Source organism: Ambystoma mexicanum, chromosome 5q, assembly GCF_040938575.1.
Source record: "Ambystoma mexicanum isolate Mex_15411 chromosome 5q, UKY_AmexF1_1, whole genome shotgun sequence".
Classification (NCBI taxonomy): domain Eukaryota; kingdom Metazoa; phylum Chordata; class Amphibia; order Caudata; family Ambystomatidae; genus Ambystoma; species Ambystoma mexicanum.
Genome location: NC_090933.1, coordinates 1,356,371,933 through 1,356,385,322, shown reverse-complemented (window position 1 = coordinate 1,356,385,322; position 13,390 = coordinate 1,356,371,933). Strand labels below are relative to the sequence as shown.

The 13,390-nt window shown below is 44.2% G+C and overlaps 1 protein-coding gene across 2 annotated transcripts in view; it reads left to right on the top strand.

Annotated features, from left to right (window-relative positions):
- Nucleotides 1-435: 435 nt before the first annotated feature.
- Nucleotides 436-13,390, top strand: part of LOC138498141 (zinc finger and SCAN domain-containing protein 2-like) — a 166,898-nt gene continuing 153,943 nt past the window's right edge. For both annotated transcript variants that reach the window (XM_069622018.1, XM_069622017.1), the window contains exon 1: nt 436-522. The gene's annotated coding sequence lies outside the window, so the exon portion shown is untranslated. The remainder of the gene's footprint in view (nt 523-13,390) is intronic.

The window sequence follows — 13,390 nt, the reverse complement described above, 5'->3', positions numbered from 1 at the left end:
CAAGTTCCTCCCCTCCCTCTGACGTACATCCCACGTGATTCCTCTCACGCGGTGGGGTTGCACTCTCTTAAGGAGACAAGAACCCTGCAGTAGCATGGCCCCGTAACAATTACCTTCTGTGTAATTGAATTTGGTGTTAACTCACCATTCAGAATGATACATTTTTAACATTTGAACATCTTTCCATCTTGTGCTGTTTGATGGGTTGTGTATTTTAGAATGCTTCAATGGTGCCAAAAATGTATGATTTGTATGTTCCTGTGATGCCAGCATTATTTTTGAAACTTGAAAAATCCTACATCTTTTTGGTTACAGAAAGTGAAGTATGTGAATGGACTATTCAGTAAGATCAGGCCTGGTTCTGCCCTCAGTGCTGGCCTCACTCTGGAGAGTGACAGCAATGGGGCGGGGCATGCGCCGTTCACCTCCGGGTCGCGCTGGGCAGAGCCAGCACAGGCGGAGAGTGCCACTGCAAGCCGAGGGGCGGCTGCTTCTGGGCTCCCAGCCCCCCAATGCGCCTAGGTAAATACGCTTTCTGCCCCAACCCTGTGTGGCTGAATCCCCCTCTCCCCCCCCCGTGTGCCTGAAGCCCCCCGCCTGAAATCCCCCCCACGGGTTCCTGAATCCCACTACCCCTGTGCGCCTGAATTCCCCCCCTCTGTGCCTGAAGCCCCCCGCACCCAGTGGGCCTGAATCCCCCTCCCCCCTGTGTGCCTGAAGCCCCCCCGCCCCCAGTGGGCCTGAATCCCCCTCCTCCCCTGTGTACCTGAAGCCCCCCGCACCCAGTGGGCCTGAATCCCCCTCCCCCCCTGTGTGCCTGAAGCCCCCCCGCACCCAGTGGGCCTGAATCCCCCCCCCCCTGTGTGCCTGAAGCCCCCCCGCACCCAGTGGGCCTGAATCCCACTCCCCCCGTGTGCCTGATGCCCCCCCCCCATGTGTGCTTGAAAGCCCCCCTGTGTGCCTGAAGCTCCTCCTTTCTGCGGCACGCCCCCTGTGTGCCCTATTCCGCCTGCAGCCCTCACCCTAGCCTGGGTGCATGATGCCCCCCCTGTATACCCCGCAGTGACACCCCCACTGCGCCTCGGCCCCCTTGCTGGTACACCCACCCCTGTAGTTCGTTCATTCCCTCTTCACCCCCCCGCCCCTTGGCATGCTGCCCCTCCCGCTGTGGGCCTGAACCTGCCCCTTCTGGCAGCCTGGTCTCCTTATCAGCTGGCACCTCCCGGCTGGCATTCGGCACCAGTCTCTGCTGGGAAATTCAGATTATTCCTCTCAAGCCGAAAACTCCCAGAGCCTGAGCTCTGTGCAGTTCCGGGGAATTTTAAAATGAAGTAACAGTGGCCTCTAACAAAAAGCCCAAATAAGTACAGTTTCCTCAGGAGCTTCTCATGGGGGCCTTCCAGCAGGTAAGTGGCCCCCAGCGTAGACCCCAGCAGGTGGACCTTCCTCAGAAATGCACAGCACAACAAACTCAACAACGACGTGTTGCAGTTTAAAACAAAACAATATTGTAGGCATTTTAACCCTTGATGAAAAAAATCACATTTGTGAAATATTCTCAAAGGACGGCATCAGAACACTAAGGGCATAGGACATAGGACATGAATGATGTATGAAATGACACTCCTGAACATTGCAGGTTGACACCATACTGTAGCTCAGGGTAGAGTTTTCCATAGGCATCTTGGCTCTAGACAACCTCCTAAAAAAAAAAACGTATACCAGTTACGTTCAAATTGAGAATTAATGAGGGAAAATAAGTCTTTTATCTCTATCTGAACTAGCTATCAAATGTAAATCTGCAGACAATGAGTTGAAGGGTTTAGCTGCCTGACCACAAAAGTAACGCCCACTTCATACCGATATTTCACATCCTTGAATAATCTGCAGTTACTTATGTGAGAGTTCGCCTAGGTTTATACAACAAAAATCGTTAGGGAGAATAGCAGGACTAATGCATTCAAAATCAGGCCTTAAACTGAATACATCTTTCCACTGGAAGTCAATGTAACATCTGCAAAACCAATGTAATCTGTACTCTGCGGCCCAGGAGGTAAAGTAGCCTGGAGTCAGCATTTCGTACAATTTGGAGATTGCAGCACACATGTGGGCTGTCCCAGATAAATAGCTGACTGAAGATAATGAAATAACCATCACGAACTGACGTGAGAATGAAGAATAATACAAAAAGCAGACACTGGAGATTATGCTCCTCTATGAGTCCAAAGATAGACACCAGGTATAGGTCCATGGTGGAGAGCCTAACACACTCCACACACACATTGAGGGTTCAGAAGCGCTATTAGATGAAAATGAACTTGTCATAAATCCAACCAGGAATTAGACCAGAGCAACATTTTGTTTTTTTAACCATTAGATTTCAGACGCACAGGATCATCCATTGGTTCATGTGGTCCAAACAATGGTTAAAGTGCACTGCTTCCTCAATGTCCTGGATTCTTAAACGATTCGATCAACTGAGTATCCTCCACATATGTCAAAAGATGCGCCACTATGCGGGCTCATATTGGCCTGAGGACTCGTATAAATATTAAATAATTGTGGGCGCAGAGAGGACCTTTGTGGTGCTCCACAAGTTGTTTGTTTGAAGACTCAAACTGGGGCAGTGCTACAGATTATAAAGCAAGTAATGAAGCCAAAGCTTTGTCTCTACTGCGTACTCTGTTGCGGCTTGCTACAAGAATTGAGTGATGGACGATATAAAATGCAGCTGCCAAAGCAAGTAGGATGAGGGCTCCAACACTGCCCACATTAACCACTTGCCTGATATTGTCCATGTTCTTCTACAAAGGATTGCAGTTGGGTCGTTGGAACTACTTCTAGAAATGTATTTGGATAGCTACTTTGAGATATAGGGCAAACGTTTGCCTATTGCATGGATCCAAAGAAGGCTTTTTAAGTAAAGGTGTAACAGCCATCTTTAATCAGGAACCACTCTTGATTCAAATTAAATATTGATGAACTAACAAAGGGCAGGTGCCACCATGGAATGTATCTCCTTAATAGTCCTGGGTGGGCATGGTTCGTCAGGGTGAATGGTAGGGTGACACGTTTTCATAATTCTTAATCATGTAGAATCAGTAACAGAGTGGAAGGATGTAAAGTACACATTAGTAACTGGGACTAGTCTAATTGTCTTGCCGGCCTGCAACCCCAGCTCATCTAAACTGAGCTCAATTCTAACTCCTTCAGAATTTTGTCTGAGAAGAAATGATCAACATGTTCACAGAGAGCCTGTGAAGGAATAATAGGAATGGCAAGAACCTTTGCTGATTGAAATGCTGAAATAACTTAAAACAGTTCCTGAGAAAATTGCGATCTGATTATTTGCTTTTAGCCTGAGCTGTAATTTATTTATATATACACACGGTTTCTGTTTGCCTTGAATAGGTTTTGTAAAATTCATCCAAGATCAAAGAATGATCTGTTTATCTGGTCTCTTGAAGGAATAGGTTGCTGGGAAGAAGGGGCTACAGTCTCTATATGTAAATAGTTCTATTCATGGGAAATATATGTGACTGTTTTGGGAGTGCTAGTAACAGAGACATCGGGGATCTCTCATATATAAACTGGATACCGGCAGCATGAGCCTTCCCGGAATAAAAAATGGGAACAACACCTTGGCTATGACCTGCAACATGGGTAAGAGACCTCAATAGCTGTACTAAGCCACAATTGTACAATGAGTCCAAGAATGGCTTGGCTTTCAGATTATTCACATTTTAGGCCCAGTAGGTAATCTTTGTCACAACTATTAGCCGCAAACATAAAGAACATAGTGGAGCAATCATGTCCTCAAACTCTGACAGAAACATGGTCAGAGCGGAAGCTGATCTATCTTGAGTCTGCATGTATTTCACATGAAGAATGTCAGCAGGGCCAAAATCTAGAATAGAACTTTTAGAGATTATAGCCACGCCACCGCCTCTTTTTATTGGGCGATTCTAGGTAAGTTTCTGTGGTTCAAAACAAATCAAAGTCCACTTGTATAATGATTTGACTGCCTCTGTGATTAGCAAAAATGTATTGGGTGGGGGTGAGGAGGGCGGCAATCCAGAGGTTAATCCTTGGTCATAGGCGAATTTTGGACAACCCATTTTAGAAGTTTTTTGGTGTGGTAGAGGTGTGAATTGCCATATTCGTTTACAGGCAAAAACCATAAGCCTGTAGGCTCAGAAAGCATGTGGGATAGTTCCAAAACCGATGGTCACATTTCTAATTTTACTGGTAGGTCGAGCTGAACAACAGGTAAACACACTTAAACGGAGAATATAAACTAAAATTGGGGTTGCCGGTGGCAGGGCATATGCCATTTTTGGGAACTACAGCTGTTGAGCCAGATACAGTAATCATATCCTTTTGCGCTTAGTCCAACTGTTTTGCTAAAACTTGTGAGACACGAGACTGTGCTAGGCACTTTTCCATCACAAAGAAAAAAAAATCCACTCTGAATAACATTTAAAAAGAGGTTACAGATGGCGGTGGTGGAGTGTAGGAATATTTTGTGTTTTGATGCATTTAATTACTTGGCTCATGTAGGTGTACATGCCAGTGTCACATTTCTATTTAAATAACCACAGTGTTATAATAAAACTAATAATCGAACAAAAAAGTTGTATTTACCCGCCTATATTAATCTTGCTATTATCAGTCCGTACAAGCGTTTATTTTAATGTACAACATATAAATACATTGGACTCTATAGACAATCTAAACATTTCTGTCGCTTTTGGACCTGTCTTAAACAACCGGTCAGATAGCACAGCGAGTTGAGTGCCCATTCTGACATCTGTGCCCAGCCTGTGGATGCAGGTTTGAATCTGGGCAAGGCCAACTCAGCCTTTCATCCTTCCAAGGTGGATAAATTGAGTACCACGCTGTGGGATAATAATATCAACTGGTATTTGAGCGCTTAGATACCTGTTTGTAGCGCTATATAAAACTAGATATATTATATTAACACCAAATACTCCAATGATAGCGTTCTAATATACGGCCAGTGTTTTGAAAGCAATGAATGTTCTCCAGCATCAAGACAACTATGGCATTGGAGAAAGTTACTTTAATAATTCACATTCACGTACGTATACAATCATCCTGACTCCCCGATGCAGATGTGATGTAGCAAATGTATAGGCTAGGTGTAAGCCACTTGACTAACAATGGCCAGCTTGCATTTGTCTTCTTTAGGTTTGAATTTGAAGTAATGTCTCAGGGTCTGTTTATTCTCTACTGACCCAACATGCGGCTGTTATACAGCACAGCTTTCTTTAAACATGCATGTACAACTTTCACTAAGCATACGTATTACTTGCAGTCTCTGTGTATGGGTGTGACTTTTAGTACAACTAAGTATGCAGATTTAATTTCATGTGTGTGTGTGCTGTTTTAAATCTATTTGTGTGCACGAATTTCAATCTACGTATGCTTGCCCAGCTTTAATGTATGGGTGTGTTGTTTTCAGTCTGTATGTGATTTGGGGCTTGAGAAATTTTATTCCACTGTAACATGTACAATGTTAAAAAAACTTCCCTCCACATAAATCTGTTTGTGCATTCAAAGATAAGGGATTTCAGTTGATTGTACTTTGCACAATTCTTATTAAATAGAATGTATTCCCTCAGCATGCATTTTTATTTGGCGCAAGCACCTAATCTATGACTATAGCCTCTGCCGGCTACATTAATGCATGGTATCTCTCTGGCAAAAGTATGTCACGACTTGCACTATGGGTTAAAGGAATCTACAGTGGCTTAAGCCGTTAGTTATATTTTAAATAGTACTTAATTTTACAAAGGCAATTCTGCATTTACATGGCACCAAAAATGTATTCAGTTTTAAAATTAGTTTCTCAATACAAAGTAGATTGAGCTTTAAAGTAAAACAACATCTCGATGTGTGTTTAATGTAGATGGGGGAACATAGAGCATTGAATATTAGCACCTGTGTTCCTGTTCTCAAATTGCATTCCCTGGAGCTCCCTGCCATTCTATAACCAGATGCAACCTGGACATCTATATGGACAGTTTAGGGTTGATTGGGGTTTAATATACGTTTTGGAATGTGACTTCTGATTATGCACAGTCAGTTGGGAACTCGGTCAGTCTGGAATCATTTCTTCAGCAAACCCTCTTTCCAGGTGTCTGCCTGGGAACCAAATCCCAAACATGGATTGGTTATCCTTCTTTCAGTGAATTGGCCTCTAATCTCCCTGGGGGGTCAGTCCTCCAAAGTATCTGCTTTGCTCTCCCATTCCCAGTTTGTTCCTCAATCTTCATCTGCCCTTATTCCATACTCATCATCTATTGCCTGTGTGCATGCAATTATATATGTGTCTGACTCCTCCCCTGTCTTGAGAAGAGGTATGGTGTTCCAAGTCCCAAAGGTGGGGGTAAGTACTCCTGATATTAAAATGGTAATTTCGATTTTCTGACCTAGTTTTGGATGCGAACATGCAGGAAAAATAAAATAAATATAATCAGATTCTGTAAATTGATGCACACATGTATATACTTGAATAATCACTGCGATTACATTTGGTGAAGTTATGCATTTTTACAATTTTTCATCTATTCTTAATGTGGCACGGTATATATATTTTGCATAATTTTGTAGATATTACTCCTATATTCAAAATGTCAAGTTGATCTGAGCTGGCGTTGTGATGCAGTAATTATTTTAATGATTAAATATTTGATTTAAGGTTTCCCTCTTGTTTCAATCGTTTCATGTTGCTAGTGTGGAGTTGCTAATGTTTTTCTGCAGTTGGCAGTGGTGGTTATTTGCCTGCATACTTCTTTTGCATGATATCAAAATGTGATCAGAGCAGGTGTCGTTTGCTTTAACATTGGCTAGTGGAGATTTTATGGGATAGCTTGAACATGATGAATGATGACCAGCCCTTTGAAGCTGAGAGCCCAAATCCAGTAGTGACCTCTGATAGTATTTGTTTAATCTTGAGTGAATGCATGCTTATACTGCATAAACATATTGTGTGCATTCATCATCAAGGTGCATCTATGTGATGTGATATGGCATTTATAATGCGCCTAAACACAATTGTTGCAAGTGTGTGTGTGGTGTGTACATACACATTAATATATAGTATATTTCCCCCAAATGCAATAATTGTTTGAAGGCAAACATATCTGCTACAAAATTCTCTTTTGTTTCTTTTGTGTTCTATTCATTTTCACGTTAGTCATGTTCTGGTTGCCTGTCACATTCTGTTTACACTCTTGAGGAGACACATCATTTTTACTCTGAAAATCTAATTTAAGCTTTAATTATAAAAACAGATGTAAAATATTCCCAACTAAAAACTGGGGCACAGATGAGAATGCTTTGTCTAGTTTAAACACCAATTTAACCATAACTATGTGGTAAACCATAGTATAACAGTATCTTTTCTTTGCATGTAGGGCAATCTCAGAATGCTGGTGCTCCTCTGTTCCATTTGTGCGAGGATGTTTGTGCTATTGCACCCTGTGCTTTACTGTTAATTGTGTGGGAAACCTGCTTATCTCTCACATTATAATTATTTCCATAGAGTTTTAACGTTATGCAACCATCATCTGGATGCCACATACTTTTTACTCTCTTGTAAAGGTGAAAAATAATTTGTACTCGCTAGAAATCTTATTTACTCGCATGAAAGGACAAAGGCAATGAATATGGCAAGGGAAATGTGCACAAGATCACACAGTGGACAGCTCTGAGTCAAATAACATACATTTAGGAACCAAGGCACATATACACTAAAACCCATGGTGTGCAAGTAGAGCGTGATAAGAATACACATTTATGAAAAGGGATGTGGGGTAAGCACTTAGAAGCTTCTTATTAGTACAAAGAAAGTCGACAAGCTCCTCACCCACAATTACTGTTAGAGGTACTGTCAGCGCTAAGCCCACGTACAGGACAGGCAGCAACAGGATCTATGAGCTAACACCCTTGATAGTATTGTATAAGGTAACTTAAAGACAATAGTCACGAGGATGTGAAATACCACCTGAAATGGCAGTGAAGGCCATGCCAAGGTTGTGTTGATCAAACAAGGACCCAGAAAGGCCATAACAGCAAAGGGAGGATAGCTTAATAGATAAGACTCTTGACAAGGGTCAAGTAGGACTAGTGATTACATAATAGTGAGGAAGACATAGGCATTCACACATCAGCTGGATACAACTTCATACTACATCTAACAATCAATACGGAACAAAGGAAGACGTGCAAGGGAAAACCAGGAACTGACTCCCAACGGAAAGTAAAGGAACAGGAGCAGGGAAAATTAAATTACAAGTGTAACATCTCCCCCCACCCACGGAAGGAAAATGTGACGAAATGGAAAATCTATAAATGAGGCGACTAAGGATCAAGGTTGCACTGCAGAAAAAGGCACAGTCAAAGGAATAAAGAACACTAGACACACTGGGATGTACAGAACAAGGAAAGTGCTGGAAAGTGCTGACTGCCGAACCGAAGAAGACAGAAAGGGAATCCAGAAAGCAGAATAATAAGCACACTAAATTTGAAATCTAGGGAATATGTAACAAGAAATAAGAAACTAGATACTAGACAGTATGCTAAGAACCGGGAAGAAGCAACCGGTAACATACGGGAACACTGCATCAATGACGAGTGCTGGACTGAGGCTGGACTGTTTCTCTTCCAAAACATCTTCCTTCACAAGGTCTCTGCATATCCACCTCCAACTCTCTAAGGCTCAGACGCTTTTCTAAGCAGATAGTTTGGGGCAGATCTACCTCCTCGGCGGGGGCTCCCCTCTAGAACAGCCTCCCTGCCTCTCTCAAACTTGAGCAGAACCACCCCAGTTCCAGAAGCAACTCAAGACCTTCCTTTTCACTTCCTCTTTCTCTTTTCATCTCCCCTGCTGATGTCGCTGACTGCTTCGTGCACTGGTCACCTGGTCACCCTCTGAACTCGGGGCCCAGGCTCCTGCATGTCCAGTTGCCCTTGCACTGCCTCTGGGCTCCCTAGCACTTAAGGGTCTGTATCTGCAACCTTGCAGTCCCTTCTCTTTTCACTTATGAGTTACCTGCACTTCCCCCTTCCGCCCCCCCCTGGCACTTCTCCTCTTTCGTCTTCCCCGCGCTTGCGTGATCTGAATGACACAAGGCCTAGTAAGATCTGTGTTTTGTCCTCCCTTTGTTTCCCCCTCCTTGTCTTATCGCACCTAGAAACTCTTGTGTACAGGCGCGTTATAAATGCCACATCATATCATATAAAGCTGGCTAACGTGCACAGCACCTAACCTTGTCCTACAAGGTGGGAGATGAAGCAGTGGGCCCGGCATTGTGGGAAGCATAGTCTTAAAACATAAATGTATCCGGAAGGGAAGTGACATGGAAAATAGGATTTAGCGCTCCCAAATGACCACAGCATTGTCTCATAAGGTTGGAAAGGAATGTCCAATAGGGAATAACACCCAAATAAGGCCCCTCAGTGGCAGGAAAGAAAGCTAAGTGAGCGAACCGTCATATTTACTATCAAAGTTTCAAAATAGGGAGTAAAATACTACCTCAAAATCTTATCTGGAGCGCTGGGTACTGTGATCTATTGAATTCCAGGTAACCGCAGTTGCCCGCATTTCTTCAGCACTGATAAGCCAGTCTTTAAATACTGTTGAAAAACACACGAAACCTTGGGAATAATGTAAGTACATGCACACCTAGAGTGATCTTGCAAAGTCATCCTTTTGTAATAACTGAGCAAGAGGTATAGATTTCCAACACATTATATAATTGTTAACTAGTGCCTCTGTTGCTCTTTCCGGTAGGCCTTTTTCAATTCACTTTATTCTAGGTCCCTAGCCTTACCTGCACAATTATTCACAGGAGAAAGGCACAGAGTGCCACTCCCTCTGTCCTCCCTCGATGAACAGGCAATGCACGGCTATGTGCGGGCATGGGCCAGTTATACCCATGTGGCTCCTTTTTATACAGGTCAAGGCAACCGGAAGCACAAACTGTCCACTTTCGTGGCCATTGGCACAGTAGCTTCTATCTACAGGCAAGTCTTCCCGCCAGCCTTGCAGTGCCCCAGTTGTGTTTGCCATAGACTGGAAATGCCAAGAGCTTTTGCAGCCGGTTGACACCCACCTGATTCCCTTGGGTGGGGTAGCTTTGGATGTGAGATGTAATATGCAGTGAGAATGTATCATTGTGGAGCCATTGCTTGTAAACATGCTGCAGGTGTAGCTCTGAGAGGCTACTGCACAGCAGCCTGGACTGCAATTCTCACCAGGAAGAACAGGCTACAAATGGCAAACTGACCCCAGGCTCCAGGAATAGGGTACACGGGATGTATGGCTCTGACAAACATTTTATGCCAGGAATCATTGCTGCAAGAGGTTTTATTGCTAGGCACTCCTTAGCGTCAGGTGTGTGCATATGGTTTAACAGCATGTAGAAATGTGTTCAAGTTTGTCAGATTGACTAATGGTCTCCCTTCCTGCAAAAACAGCAGAACTGTGCATCGCCTTCTCCGGGCCAACACAGTTGCCTGTTCAGTAATAAGTGGCTTGTTTAACCGGGCTGTCTCTGGCTGTTGTCCTTGTAGCACGAGTGGCGTGTTTAGCCGGGCTGTCTCTGGCTAATGTGCTTGTAGCACGAGTGGCGTGTTTAACCTGGCTGTCTCTGGCTGTCTCTGGCTGCTGTCTTTGTAGCACGAGTGGCTTGTTTATCCGGGCTGTCTCTGGCTGTTTAACCGGGCTGTTTCTGGCGGCTGTCCTTGTAGCACAAGTGCCCTGTTTTACAGGGCTGTTTCTGGCGGCTGTCCTTGTAGCACAAGTGGCCTGTTTAACCGGGCTGTTTCTGGCGGCTGTCCGTGTAGCACAAGTGGCCTGTTTTGCCAGGCTGTCTCTGGCTGCTGTCCTTGTAGCACGAGTGGCTTGTTTATCTGGGCTGTCTCTGGCTGTTTAACCGGGCTGTTTCTGGCGGCTGTCTTTGTAGCACAAGTGCCCTGTTTAACCGGGCTGTTTCTGGCGGCTGTCCGTGTAGCACAAGTGGCCTGTTTTGCCAGGCTGTCTCTGGCTGCTGTCCTTGTAGCACGAGTGGCTTGTTTATCTGGGTTGTCTCTGGCTGTTTAACCAGGCTGTTTCTGGCGGCTGTCCTTGTAGCACAAGTGGCCTGTTTAACCGGGCTGTCTCTGGCTGCTGTCCTTGTAGCATAAGTGGCCTGTTTATCTGGGCTGTCTCTGGCTGTTTAACCGGGCTGACTCTGTCTGCTGTCCTTGTAGCTAACATAAGTGGCTTGTTTATACGGGCTGTCTCTGGCTGCTGTCCTTGTAGCTAACATAAGTGGCTTGTTTTTCCGGGCTGTCTCTGGCTTCTGTCCTTGTAGCATGTGAACTCATGTGATTCATTGCAATGATAGCTGTCACACATGTGCATTCTGGCTGGCATTGCTGCTTGTTCATTGGTCAGGCAGAAAGACATGCACACTGATGGATCCCACAACCTTATTTCTTTCCTCACTAATAAAGCAGCAACATCCCTCAGAGGGCTGCTGTCTTTTCTGTGCGGGGGGGGGAGGTGTCTCCCGGTTTATTGACATTTGTTGCAAACATGAGCTGTAGCCTTTACTTGCTGTGACGTCTTCTGAGCCTTGAACCCCATTTGAAGTGCTTGGCCCGGCCAATCACGTGGGCATGGTGCTGTATGGCCACTCATATGAGATATTACCGTGGATCATGTTATTCATACTCATAACTGTGCGATCGCGTCCATTTCCACACATTCTATATTTGTTGCAAGTTGTGCCTAGTAACAATGAGGTTGCTTTTGGAACAACATGGTAACCTTTTTCTTAACAGACGCCTGAAGCATGATTTGGTCCGGTGGTATGTGGTGCTTTGGTCTGGTGGTATGTGCTTTGGTCTGGTGGTACGTGCCTTGGTCTTGTGGTATGTGCTTTGGTCTTGTGGTACGTGCTTTGGTCTTGTGGTACGTGCTGTGGTACATGGTGCTTTGTTCCAGCTGTATGTGGTGCTTTGGTCCGGCAGTATGTGCTTTGGTCTGGTGGTACATGCTTTGGACTAGTACGTGCTTTGGTCTGGTGGTACGTGCTTTGGTCTGGTGGTATGTGCTTTGATCTGGTGGTACGTGCTTTGGTCCGGAGGTATGTGCTGTGGTACATGGTGCTTTGTTCCAGCTGTATGTGGTGCTTTGGTCTGACTGTATATGCTTTGGTCCTGACTGGCCCTGAAGACCCTCAATTATGGAAACAATGCACAATCACCATACACGAATTGATACGCCAGACACGAGGTTCAATTCCCAAAATCTAGGGTTTATTGCAAGGCAAATAATCTCAGTCAGCCGACTGGATCTCACGTCTCGCAACGTGTGTCACCAAGACCTCGTGAGACGCAAGAGAGCGAGCATTGTACAACAGTGAGATATATGCAAAAAGACCATCATATTATCAGTTTGTGATGCATCAAAACCACCTATAAGGTATCTTCCTGAGCAAGGGTTCAGTGATTGACAATTATGACGAGTATGACACCTTCTAAGACATTAATTTAGCAACAGTTGCAATCTGCAAAGGCGCAGACACTATTCTTTGTTACAGAGAACATAATGCTCTTGTTCAGTGAGCGAACTGTGTTCTTAGGAGAGACACATTCCAAGACCTGCTGTCTTCTAGTTTCTATTTGTGAGCTAGAGGTCAGCTCGATCTAAAGGGGCCCAATAAGGGGGGCTGTGAAAGAGATTATAATTCATGTCTTCAGCTGTCTATTTCTACAGTTTCTGCAGTTTCAGCGAGACCAGCTGGCACCTGGCTTGGTGATCAAATGCCTCTCTGCTCGCCTTCAAGGACTTGTGAGGGAGAAAAACAATATATTTCTGTCTGGCCATATGTAACTTGTGGCCTCGCTTCGTGCTGGAGCAGAACGAAATTAAATACATTTTTTTTTTTGCAAAGCGTTTAAACAGAAAAAGCAAGAGGAAGCAATATGATGCGGTTGGTTTTGGCCAACATAATATACTGTCTATGCTATGGTAGGGTATTTTCTAGATTAACAAACCCTCCTCTTGGCCGTAAGCCAAGCGCATCAATCATACATCGCATCTTCCTCTGACCATGTATCTAATTCTGAACTATGCATACTACTGTAATCGTCATCATCAATATCAATGGACATAAACTCTTTTATAGTTTTCGTTTCGTTATTCGCATTCGTATCCACTTTGGGATTTCTTTTTTCTGTTATCATGTGTATGCATTCATCAATTATTTCAGGGCAAATAATTGGCAGGCAGTGTATGCAACAACAACATGTCGGGAAGATTCCCAGTATCGTTGCTAAAATTGCAACTAGTTTCCATCCCCATGAGTCTAGT